The 13,328-nt window shown below is 38.9% G+C and overlaps 1 long non-coding RNA gene across 1 annotated transcript; it reads right to left on the bottom strand.

Annotated features, from left to right (window-relative positions):
- Nucleotides 1-6,955: 6,955 nt before the first annotated feature.
- Nucleotides 6,956-13,051, bottom strand: LOC120885467 (uncharacterized). The gene is made up of 2 exons (XR_013425509.1): nucleotides 12,919-13,051; nucleotides 6,956-7,210 (listed from the first exon to the last, which is right to left on the bottom strand). It is a non-coding gene; the product is annotated as an uncharacterized LOC120885467 (long non-coding RNA).
- Nucleotides 13,052-13,328: the final 277 nt, after the last annotated feature.

Below are 13,328 nucleotides of genomic sequence, written 5' to 3'. Positions count from 1 at the left end.
AAGGAACAGAGATTCAGTGTTTCAGAATTTATTAGTATTCATTCAAAACTATCCAACAGAAAGTAACAGCTACTTTATTAGAAGAACTCCATGACTTTGGCCTCTAGAAAGGAGTAGAAGTTCAAAGATTTTCTATGGTATAGACAACACAGTCCTCTAAAAACAATCCATGCTCTTTGTACTGAGTCTATACCAATTATTTAACATTTATTGACTACTTATAGTGTGCCAGATCCCAAGCTAGTAAATGACCTGTATGCATTAATGCACCAATCCTCAGAGGTAATTGTTATTAACTGCTCCCTATAAGTTGAGGTTTAGAAGCTAAATACAATTTGCCTAAGATCACCAAGCCCTACATTCTGAGGTCCTCCAGACTCTGTGCCTACAACCACCAAACTTCTAATTCCTAATTTAGTTTCCCAGGTGTCTCTGTACAAAGGAAGAAATCTCCAGAGCAGTGGAAACCAATGTTCTATCCTTTTGGAAAGTTTTATGTTCCCAGTACAAATCAGCCGATTGGCATTCTGATTTATAAATCTGTCTTGTGTTAGTTTCTGTATGAATTAGTGCCTGGAGCTTGAGCAACTCAGGGACAGCTGAGTAAATGAAGTTTTAAAAACTGCTAAGGTGAGATGTAGGACCTGTCCTGAGCTTACCTCACTAAGGAACTGACAATTCAAGCAGGCCTGCTGGATAGAGACAGGCAACCAGCCACTTGCCTTCTTTGTTGCCACTTTAAATGTGGCATGATTCAATCACAGCTCACAGAATTCCAGACAAATCAGAGGAAAAATTAGGATGATTATGTTGAAATGAACAGGATTCTGGGAGGTTTAAGAATATCATGAAGGTGAATGTAGCCATAAATTCTAAGTTAAGGATGGCCAATCTTATCAGTTGGTGGTAGTGATTGCTTGGACCCTGCATGGAGAAGGATTCTGAGGCCACTTCTGGGTTTCATTCTAGAAGAATGTCATGATTGATTAGCAATGTCTGCCTTGATTACAAAAGGTGAGTATGAGGGCCAAATGTCATATACTTACCATTCCTTCTCTACATGCTAGATTCTCAGTTGACATTGACAATTATATTGAATGAAGTGTATTATTACACTTGGGTAAAAAAGAGCTTCTGAAAAATATTTACCAATCATAAATTACATGAAATCACTGCACTATGATAGGATTCCTACTGCTAAAATGTGCAAATTTGCAATTTTTAGTACTTTTGTCCTTGAAGATTAGTTTCCACCTTGATTTTTAAAAAAATAAAGAAAGAAAAAGTTATTTTCCATGTAAGAAATTTTGGAGGTTTATTTGAAAACTGAATTTTCTGTTAATATATGTAGGTGTTGCTTTTGAGACATAGGTCTGTTTACCAAACATAATCACAAAATCATAAGGCAAACATTAAAAAAGATGAAAAACTTGGGTTTTACTTTACATAAATGTATCTAATTTTGAAATTAAAAATGTAAGTACTATAAATCCCTCCAAACTGCAATTGAGCTGTCATATTTGTATAGTATAATGTATATCAAATTTTAAATAATTTACAAATAGGCTACTAAAATTAATAACAATTTAATGAAGTTGGTAGATATGATGTCAGTATACAAAAGAAAAACTCCAAAATGTTTTTCTCTATGCTAGCAACAATTAGGAAATGAAATTTTTAAATGCAATAACATCAAACAAGCATAAAATATGCAAGAATAAATCTAATGAAAGATGCATAACATGTCTATACTGAAAACCACAGAACATTACTAAAATAATTTAAAGAAGGTATAAATAAATGAAGGGCTCTACCATATTTATTGATCAAAGAAATATCTTTCCTCCCAAATTGGTCCACAGTTCAATGCAATGTGAATCAAAATTTTAGCAAGGTTCAGGGGACGAGGTGTTAAGGAGGGCAAACATGGAGAAAAAGGAAGCTGGAAGACTTGAGATTTATTATAAGGTTAGAGTAATTTAAAAAGTGCAGTGATGGCATGAAAACAAATAAACCGATTGATTGAAATCCAGAGAAGATCAGATGCACAGTGACCAGACTTCTGTCAATAGTGACATTATTCTGCAGTGAGAAAAGATGGCCTTTACTACAAACAGTGCTGAGTCAGTCAGGTTCCCATTTGGGCTCCCCTTCTGTACACCACTCACAAAAATTAACTTCAGCTGTGAAAAGAAAAGCAGTACTCATTTAGAAGTTAACCTAGGAAAAAATTTTCATCACATTGGGACAAGAATGATTTGTTCAACAGGATGTTAAAAGTACTAGCTGTGAGAAAAATATAAAAAAATCAGACAATATTAAAAATTAAAACTTCTGCTCATTGAAAGAGGTTAAGGGAATGAAAGGCAAACTCACAGAGTGGGGAAGATATTTGCATGCACATATCTAATATAGGATCTGTATCCAGAATATATTTGTTCAACTCATATAAATCAATAGGAAAAGGGTAATCTAATAGAAAACTGGGCAAAAAGACTAGCAGGCACCTTACAAAGGAGGGTATGAAAATGGCCAATGTAAGAGCTAAACATCTTTCTCATCAGGGGACCCAAATTAAAACTAGATACAATACTACATTCTCATCAGAATAGCTAATTTAAAAAACACTTGTAATCTCAAACACTGGTGAGGTGGTGGAGTAACTGGAACTCTGTCACAGACTCTCCTAGCAGGAAAATTTGTATAATGTTGATATTTTTTGGCATTATCTGCTAAAACTGAACACATATGAGCCCTATGATGCAGCCAATTTCACTCAAATACATAACAAACATAACTGTGTATATGTGATGTACCAGAAGACATGTACAATGATGTTCACAGCTGCATTACTTGTAATAGCAAAAGACTGGATATGCACACATACTCATTAACAAGAAAAATATACAAATACAGAATATCCACATAATGCAATGGAGAAGAAATGAGTGTCTGCTCCACATAGCAATGTGGTTGAATCTCCCAAGCACATTACTGAGTAAAAACAAATAGATACAGAAAAGCATATACTATATGATAATCTGCACAATTCCATTTATAAAAATTCAAAATCAAAATTCATTGTAGTAAGTCAAAAGAGCAGCTGTCTTTGGGTAGAATGGTCAGCCATCTGGGTTGCCCAAAAAATGTTGTGTATTTTCATGTGGATGGTGGTTTAAGACAATGATATCACTTATTTTTAAAAAGTTGATCTTTAGTGGTAGAAGTCAGAATCATGGGAGTGGTGATTATGAAGGAGCACAGGAGGTTTCGTTAGCTGCTGGTAGTCTTGATAGAGGTAGCAGGGACTTGGGCACATTCCCTCTGTACATTCATCAAGCTGCTCACTAAGGGTTTCTGCCCCTTTTGGTATGGATTTATTTGTTTTTTTATTTCAAAAAACTTTTGCTCCAAAAAAAAAAGCACTTCAATGGGTGCTCTCATTTAATTCTCAAATGTCCCATGAAAATTGTTCTTACTGTTAGGCACAGTGGCACATATGCTTATCATCCCAGAGGCTTGAGAGGCTGAGGCAGGAGCATCCCAAATTCAAACCAGCCTCAGCAACTTAGCAAGACCCTGTCTGTAAATGAAAAAAAAAAATTATAGGGGCTGGGGAAGTGGCTCAATGGTTAAGGACCCCTGGATTTTATTCTTGGTAACAGAAGGGGGGAAAAAAAGAAAAGAAAATTGGTCTATGACCCTCCCCCTCCCCAATTTTACAGATGAAGGATCTGAGCCCTATCAAGTTCAAGGGTCTTAATCAAGCTTAAACAGCTAGTAAGTTATAAATCTGGGGTTCCAGGGCTTATAGTCTGTCAATTGTCCCTGACATCTGGTCACATGTGCACTCAGAAAGCTACACACTGTCCACCCACCCAGCCAGTTCCTCTTAGCCTCTCAGCCTAACAGAGGGATGCTGTGAATTACCTTTTCCTCCACCCATCAGCCTCTAGGGCTGAGGAGGGGCCGGTTTGTTTGCCTTGGATCTCAGGGAAATACTGTGGCCAGCACACACTGGATTTCCTGTAACTGGAAAAGAGTGATGTAATGGCATTGACAAGTGTGGAAAACAGCCCTCACCGCGAGCAGTGTGTCATGGCTGCCTCAGACAGGCCCTCGGCTGGCCCGTTCCGCCATGCACCTCTGGCGCACACACCCCTTCCCACTCCTCTCCAAGCCCCCAAGACTGCTCTCTTCTAAGAACTCCAGGAGGGAAAACATTAGCGTTTCGTTCATTCTAGAACACTGCCTTTCCCCAAAAACAGAGGGCAGCCTATCAGCTACGAATGTTTCCTGGTGTGAGTTGGAAAATGAGAAGGGACATTTTGTTGGAAAACCTGCAGAGATTTTTCAGAGACCTCATGAGGAGTGACTGCTTCCTGCCATTTCTTCAAGACTGTAAGTAAATCCAAGTAAGCAGGAGGCAGTGAGGTCCAAGAAACAGGGGAGCATTCTCATGTTGGCAGATTAGGAGCCCCTTCTACTCACATAGCAAAGGAGGGGCCAGACTCAGGAAGAAGCCTTCAGCTCCTTCAGAAAGGTAAGTGTGGGATTTGAGCAGCAAAAGACACAGTGTAACAAAGAAGGAGGCCTGGAGCTCCCTGGTCAGTTACTGATCAGGCTAAACAGTTCCTGGTTTTGTGTTCTGACTCTTCCCACCAAGAAGGACTCAAGTTCCTAGTGCACAGCCTACTAACATCTCTAGAAAAATCACCAAGACCCAAAGATTTGCCTCATCCAGAAATTTTCCATTGGGTTCCTCTGCGTTCACACTACCATGACCCATTCTTGTCACTTACCTACTCAGCTGCATTTTATTTTTTGTTCACCATTCTTTGGTTCACTCACATTCATTTAACAAATGCTTTTTGGTATCTCCTGTGTGCTCTTAGAAATTCCCTGTGAACAAGAGACATTCATCTTCTCTTCCCCAGGTCACACAGTTAAGTGTTCCTAATTCAATTTCTAAATGTAATTACATCCAGATAGCATTTACTGAATGCCTGCTATGTGCTGGGCACTATCATAGCCCTTTTACGTGTATTATCTTATTAATCCTGACAATACTGCAGGGAAACTTCTAATTTTTATAGGTCAAGAAACTGAGGCACAAAAGCTAAAGGTAATTTCCCTTTGGCTCCATAGCTAGAAAGTGACTCAGCTAGGATTTAAGCCAGCAAGTCCTGTTTCATGGTCCATGCTCTTAACTGCTTAATATGCCTAGGTAGAGGAACAGAAAAAAGCTCTGGAATTCTATATACCAATATCAATCAAAGTCAGGTTGTTATTTGGAGGTAGAAAGAGAGTAGAATGATTAGTGATCTTTATTATTTATTCTTATTATATATTCTATATTCTTGCGCACACACGTTTTCTCTCTCCCCCCACAACATATTACATTTATAATCAGAAAAAAGTGGGTAAAGAAAGCATGTGCAGAGTAGGTTTGCAGGAATGAGCCAGCTAAAGGACCACTGAGGGTTAAGGCTGGGTAGAGACATCTCTCCCTCAGGAAGTGCCACATGAGCGAGAGGGGAGTCTTCAACCCAGGAGTGGCTCAGCAACTCTGCCCAGCCAGAAGCCTTTTGATGACATAGTGTGGTATTCACAATTAGGAAGATTCTAAAGTAGGTAAGATTTTTAGTGACCGTACTGGCCTCATGGGAACAATATGTGCCCAGGGAACAAACATGTTGCATAACCACCAGCTCTGAGAAGGTTAACTGCACAAAAATACCTGCTGCAGAGGCTCCGTGTCAGCTCAGTTGCTGTGACAGGTTGCCAGTGACCCAGGCTGTAGAGACCTCAACAACCATTACCGTTCTGTGGAGTAGACAATTATGTTACTCTTACTTCAGTGACGTTCTCTTATTCCCATGTCTGTAAGTTTATTTACAGCAATAAAGGATGAGTGCTATTTTACTCAAAGGAAAGGACATCTAATTAAGCAATTCATTCTGTGGCAGGTATTGTATCCTTTATATCTTTTCATCAAACAAATATATGAGGTAAAATATGACTATTCCCAATTTACAGATAAGAAAATTGAAGCTTGGAGAGATCAAGTAACTTGTCAAATAGCAGTTTTCCAGGATATGGCCTGAGAATCAAAAAGAAACCCACCCTTTAAAAAATGGACTAAACTTAAGGGGAAAAAAAAAACATTGGTCAAAAGAAAATGCATCTTCAACTTCTCCACTGAAAATATCAAAAATGAAGAAACTGGAGAGGGCACCCAGTCTCTGGAAAATTCATTTGCTTTTCATACAGTACACCTGATACCTTATTTGCTCAACTAATGATATTTTAAGCCAAAATAACACTTTTCATGGCCTGATGTGGGTAGGTTACGTTTGTAAGTTATATTTTATCCTAAGTGTAACAGGAAGTCATTGAAAGGTTTTTGGCAGAGACTGACCTGGCCTGATTGGTGTTTGAAGTTCACACTGGGAGCTGAGGGGATAATGGATTGTCTGTCTTCTCAGGAGGCAGGAGATACCATTCTTATTTGCTATTTATTTACTTATACCTGCCTGTGCCCATTGGAGTGCCAGCTCTGTAGAAGCAGGGACCTCATCTAATTTTGCCACTGCCATGTCACTAGTAGCTGGAAAAGTGCCTGGTCTAGAGTAGGCCCAATAAATATTTGTTGAATAAGTGAGTGAATTAATTAAAATGAAAAGAACAGAAGGAGAGAGGCAGGAATCACACAAATGAACATGAAGGTGAGTCTAAGAGGAAAAAACCACCCAGTGCAGAGAAAGCACCTCTGGGGCTGGGGGCAGTAAAGGGTGGGGCCTAGAGGTAGCCATGACAAGAAGTGGATGCAGATCCACCAACAGGACCTGCTGACCTATTGGACATGGCCACTGACGGAAGACATTTAGTATTGAGATGAGCTTCGGTCCCTCAGCCCTCCAGGGGACACATGAGTTCAAGATGAGTGAGTGAGTGACTGTTTTCCAGGTTGTTTATTAGCTATTGGTATAGAAAAGCTGCAGAATTGCAAGCATGACTTTCCAAATAATGAGATTCTATCACTGCAAATAGGAGAATAAAAGGGCTATTTTTCTAGCATCTCTCAGACAGTTGGTAGCAGTCTCTCTGTGATGCTTTCTTCACCACTTTGTCCCTTCATCTCCTGGTGTTTCTGTACGGTTTCCACAGCCAGGTTTCCATGACATCACAGCGGTCCGTTTCATCCATTCTGTCAAAAAAAAAAAAAAATAACTGGTTGTGGTGGAGGGAGTGCTTTTCCTGCTCGTGAACAAATGTGTCCATTCTCCACACCCCAACACACACACACACACACACACACACACAAAACCACCTTTGCTCCTAACACTGATCTGGGTACACAGGTATTTACAACTGTCAATTGACTTGCCCAGTTGGGTTGAAACAGCTTTCCTATTTAACAGAATGGCCCATCTGATTAATATTCATAAAGAGCACTTTCAGAGTTAAGGGTTCTTCCATTCTTGACTCTCAAAGTGATTCTCTTCAGATTTGTTGCTAAAGTCAGACACTATGGTTTTACAAATCAAGAATAAAATTCCTTTTATATGACTGTTCTCAAAGACCTGCTGTCATTTGACTGTCCTGATTTCAAAAGCTGTAATAGAGGAGACTGTTTTCATACATGTATATGAAGCATGTTTTCCTTTTTTCCTTCAATCTCCCTGTTCAGAATTTGTTGGCCAGCCAGCCCCCTGTGATGGGTCTTATTCGGGATGTTCATTTCTGTGACATGGATGTTTGGGCTGAGCTCACAAAGGGTTCATTTACAAGTTTTGGAAAGTCTTCATTCTCTAGATCCAAGACGTGCCCTTCTGTGGCACAGTGGGCTATTGAATCCCTGCCATGGTGACTGGTGGATGCGTGTCACTGTCAACATTCTCAAACCATAAAGCTATGGTGATTGAATAAATAACATAAGCTCTCAGTCACAGCAGGCACCAGGCTTGACTATAGCATACTGGCTTTCTGAAGTCGGTGCCTCTGCAGAAAGTGGGCAACTCATGAAAACAATTGACAAGCTGTGGTGTCTTCTTAGGCCAAATGCTCCTGCAAGGCAGAAGTCACATAAAACACATCTTAATCATCGGAACTCTTTGTGAATCAGATAACAGAGTGAACATGCAAGGGGTTCTCTTATACCAACGATGTTTTGGAGGTTCAGAAATGTCCACAGGAATTGTCATTGTTCTAACTCAGTGCATTACACATCCAGTATCTATTGATTTCCCCATTCGTCCCCATAGAAGTGGACTTCTAGCAACTTTAAGAGCACTACAGAGGACCAAACCAGGCACCAAGCTGGGCAGCCTTATGGGTCCAGCTGGGAATTTTGTAGCCACCTTCCTGATGTCTGCAGGGTGGACATGTACATATATTTAAGTGTCTCATTTTCATAAAGAGCTCGGTGAAGGAACTCTTTGATAAATAGTTCACATAAATAAATGAATGTTTCATTTTTTTTTTTATTGGTTGTTCAAAACATTACAGAGCTCAAGACATATCATCTTTCATACATTCGACTCAATTGGGTTTTGAACTCCCCAAATACATAATACAGACTCACTTCTGTTACATACTCACATTTTTACATAATGGCATATTAGTGACTGTTGTATTCTGCTACCTTTCCTATCCCCTACTATCCCCCTCCCCTCCCCTCCCCTCCCAACATCCCTCTCTACCTCCTCTGCTGTTGTTCAATTCTCTCCCCTTTTTTCCCCCCACCCCCTTGCCCCTCATAACCTCTTATTATTTTGTGTATCACTGAAGGTCTCCTACCATTTCCATATGTTTTCCCTTCTCTCTTCCTTTCTCTCCCCCCATTCGTCTTAGTTTACTGTTAGTCTTTTCCTCATATCTTCCTTCCTGTTCTATTCTTAGTGGCTCTCTTTATATCAAAGAAGACATTTGACATTTGTTTTTTAGGGCTTGGCTAGCTTCACTTAGCATAATCTGCTCTAATGCCATCCATTTCCCTGCAAATTCTATGATTTTGTCGTTTCTTAGTGCTGCATAATACTCCATTGTGTATAGCTGCCACAATTTTTTTTATCCACTCATCTATTGAAGGGCATAGCAATAGTAACAAAAACAGCATGGTACTGGTACCAAAACAGGCAGGTGGACCAATGGTACAGAATAGAGGACACAGAGACTAATCCACAAAGTTACAACTATCTTATATTTGATAAAGGGGCTAAAAACATGCAATGGAGGAAGGATAGCATCTTCAACAAATGGTGCTGGGAAAATTGGAAATCCATATGCAACAAAATGAAATTGAATCCCTTTCTCTCGCCAGCCACAAAAGTTAACTCAAAATGGATCAAGGAGCTAGATATAAAAACAGAGACACTGCGTCTGATAGAAGGAAAAGTTGGCTACGATCTACATATTGTGGGGTCGGGCTCCAAATTCCTTAATAGAACGCCCGTAGCCCAAGAGTTAATGACAAGAATAAACAAATGGGACCTACTTAAACTAAAAAGTTTTTTCTCAGCAAGAGAAACAGTAAAAGAGGTAAATAGAGAGCCTACATCCTGGGAACAAATTTTTACCCCTCACACCTCAGACAGAGCCCTAATATCCAGAATGTACAAAGAACTCAAAAAATTAAACAATAAGATAACAAATAATCCAATCAACAAATGGGCCAAGGACCTGAACAGACACTTCTCAGAGGAGGACATACAATCAATCCACAAGCACATGAGAAAATGCTCAACATCTCTAGCAATCAGAGAAATGCAAATCAAAACCACCCTAAGATACCATTTCACTCCTGTAAGATTGGCAGCCATTATGAAGTCAAACAACAATAAGTGTTGGCGAGGATGTGGGGAAAAGGGCACACTTGTTCACTGCTGGTGGGACTGCAAAATGGTGAGGCCAATTTGGAAAGCAGTATGGAGATTCCTGGGAAAGCTGGGAATGGATCCACCATTTGACCCAGCTATTGCCCTTCTTGGACTATTCCCTGAGGACCTTAAAAGAATGTTTCATTTTTGAAAGGTCTCTTTGGAAGTTGTTGTACATAGGACCCTGAACAAGAATGTGGGATGATTTTAATGGACTTGTTTTTAAAATATTTAAACATTTCCCTCAATGACTTTTGGGCATTTTTGTTTGTCTGTTTGTTGTAGTGTGTTTCAGGGGTAAGATAAGGGGATCATATCTAATCATGCTTAGAATTCTTCAAAGTTGTCCCTTTACATATATTTCTTGCCATGGTTTCCAAAGCCCTGAACATTTGGACCTTTCTTTTTCTAGTTTCAACCTGAACAACTTGACCCTCTTTCTCTGTGGTCTACCTAAATGTCATTTTTTCAATTCCTTGACACTTTTCCTCCCTACCACTCCAGAGCCTTTACATATAGTACCAGTGCTGGAAAGTCACACCACATGTGCATATTCACACACATACACACACACACACACACACACACACACACCACATTCATATATGCACCCCCACATCCTCACCATGCATATACCTGTCCACAAATACACAGTCACCAGCCACACACTCACTTGTCATTCACTCACTCACTTCTACCAGTTAACCATTAGTCATCCTTCTGATTTCAATTCAAGCAGCAGTTTTGCAGGAAATCCTATCCTATGCCTCCTGGGTTAGATCAGGCTTTTAGCTTTTACATTCTCCAGGAACTATTCTTTTCCTTCAGAGCATTCAACTTAGTCAGAAATTATATAATTATTTGGATAATGCTTCATTAATGGTAACCTCCACCCTAGAGTGTGTAAACCCTCTGAGAACAGAACCTGAGTCTATTTTTGCTCACCACTGTATCCTCAGCCTGGTACACAGAGCCTGGTACATGGAAGGCATGCAGTAAATATTGGCTTAATGGATGAACTGATGCAACACATGGATGAAGTTATAACAGAAACCTGAGCATATGTGTCTGCGCATGTCTATGTGTGTCTTTCGGGAAATGGGAATGTTGCTAATGGAACTCGAAGAAGATATTTTCAGTTTCCTTTAATTGTGACTGTTCTGCAACATGGAAAGTAGAAATGACAGTATTCTTCATATGAATCAATTTGTTTGCTAATTTTGCTTAAGAAATCAGCAGTCATTCAGTCACATAAACACTATGAATGATTCATATGCCTCTGGTTAACATTCAAGGAAGAAAATTTATTTATACAACTTACAACTATCATATAAATACCATGTCTTGTTAACTATGTGCCTGTGTTCAATTCAACTTAATCACAGAAACAGTAATTACTCCTCTCTAACACCATTAACAACCTCCTAATGTGCCAGAGAGAAATTACTCAATAAACAAATATTTAATACACTAGAAGTGACCAATTGAGGGTTACATTATACACCCTGATTGTCCAGTAGCAGTGGCCTTCCTTCACTTGCCCTTTGCCACTCTACCTCCCCCACCATGAAACAGCCTGTGGAATTTGGGACCATTCCAAATAGATAGGATGAAGAGCACAAATACATACACTGAAGCTTAAGGAGAAATGATATGGGAAGGCCCCGTCACCCACGACTGACTGGTACAATACAGCTGGGAATGCATTTTTGATCATGTACCAGATAATTCAAATAGTTGCAGAATGGAGAAAGGTTGATAAAAAGCACATGGGGAATCAGAGAGCTTAAAATAGTCAAGATTGCATACCAAGGCCAGATTTCAGCTCCAGCTACCAGTGGTTCTTGCCCATCCAAAAGTTGGCTTAGAGAGAAATGATCAAAGCATAATTCTACCAATAAATTTACATTGAAATATAGAAACTAAGGGCCTTAACAATTACCTTATATTTTGGCTTCCAAGGACATACTTTGAGACTTGCCTACAGGGTCCAACTATCCATGAAATCATAGGAATTACACTCTGTGGTTCATGAGCAATGCCCTTTCACAGGACACATTCTCTGAGGACTATGTTGGTGACTTCTAGAAGAGTAGGCATCAAGCAGTCATAATACAGTCTTGCATTATAGCTTCCATTTTATTTTAAAATCTGTCAATCTTGGAATAACTCATTATTTAAAATCTGAATTAATTTGCATGGATTTGCCATCATAGGAATTATTCTCTTAAATTCATTATTTGAGATATTTTAAAAAACAAAAGTTATACATATATATGTGTATATATGTATGCATATGTGTATATATATATATCTTTATCTACATATCAATATGTATACATCTATATAAATACACATTGAAATAGCTACATTAAGTAGTACAGATATTTATAAATTAAAATGTTAAGTCCCTCATTTCTCCTTCCCTTGCTGCATATTATTTCCCATTCTCCAGAGATATTCAGCACTGATAATTTGATGTATTTATTTTTACTTTTACACAATAGGATTCTACCATGTATACAGTTCTGCAACCTACTTTGGTAAGTCGCATAAGATATATTTGAAATACCATTGAGAAAACTGGGTGAAGTATATGAGATTTACTGCACTCTTTTTTCTGTCGAATGAGTTCATAAATATTTTAAAATAAAATGCTTTTCTAAAAACAATAAACTTTTCACTTGAAAATGTATCTTAGTCTATACAACCTTAATACTTTACAACTACCTCATTCTATTGAATTTATTGTTAGGATATGTGATAATTCTTTGAACCAGTCTCCTATTGAAGGACAGCTAGTTGTTTTGTTTTTGTTTTTAATTATTACAGTAATGATACCATGGACAATCTTATACTTTTGCCTCCAGTTGTGATGTAATTTGACAGGCTGAGCTCCTCCTGTTTCCATCATCCTTACTGTCAGGTAAATGTCTAAACCTTAGAACCTCAGGCAATTGTGTGAGGAAAGTTTTAGAATTAGCACATTTACATTTGGGTAAGAAACATCAAGTCAGAGCAGACATAAGCAACTTACTGAAGGGTTTGTGTCTGCTCCTCCAAAGCTGCCTCTGCTGTCCAGCCACACCCGCACCCGGCAGATGCACGTGCTCATCAGATCCTTTCCATGTGTTCAGAAAAGTGTTTAGGAGGCTCGCATGACTGAGCAGCCTTCAACCTTGACACAATCAAACAAACAAAACCATATGCAAGTTCAACAAAGAGGAGAGAAGGAGCTTCCCCAAGCTAGATGAAAACATAAGCAAAGAAATAATGAACTTCTAAAAACAATTGCTTAAAACTGTGCAGTAGGCAGGCCTCCTAAATTTGGCACCTCTTCCTATTTGATGACCAGTGACAGGTTTCATCAGAATTCCATGTTTCACCCTTAGGATGAAGCCAGACTTGTTTTGAATATTAATTTCTGTCATTATAATAACATATCCA

Source organism: Ictidomys tridecemlineatus, chromosome 1 (genome assembly GCF_052094955.1).
Source record: "Ictidomys tridecemlineatus isolate mIctTri1 chromosome 1, mIctTri1.hap1, whole genome shotgun sequence".
In the NCBI taxonomy this organism is placed as follows: domain Eukaryota; kingdom Metazoa; phylum Chordata; class Mammalia; order Rodentia; family Sciuridae; genus Ictidomys; species Ictidomys tridecemlineatus.
This window is presented reverse-complemented; position numbering and strand designations above follow the sequence as displayed.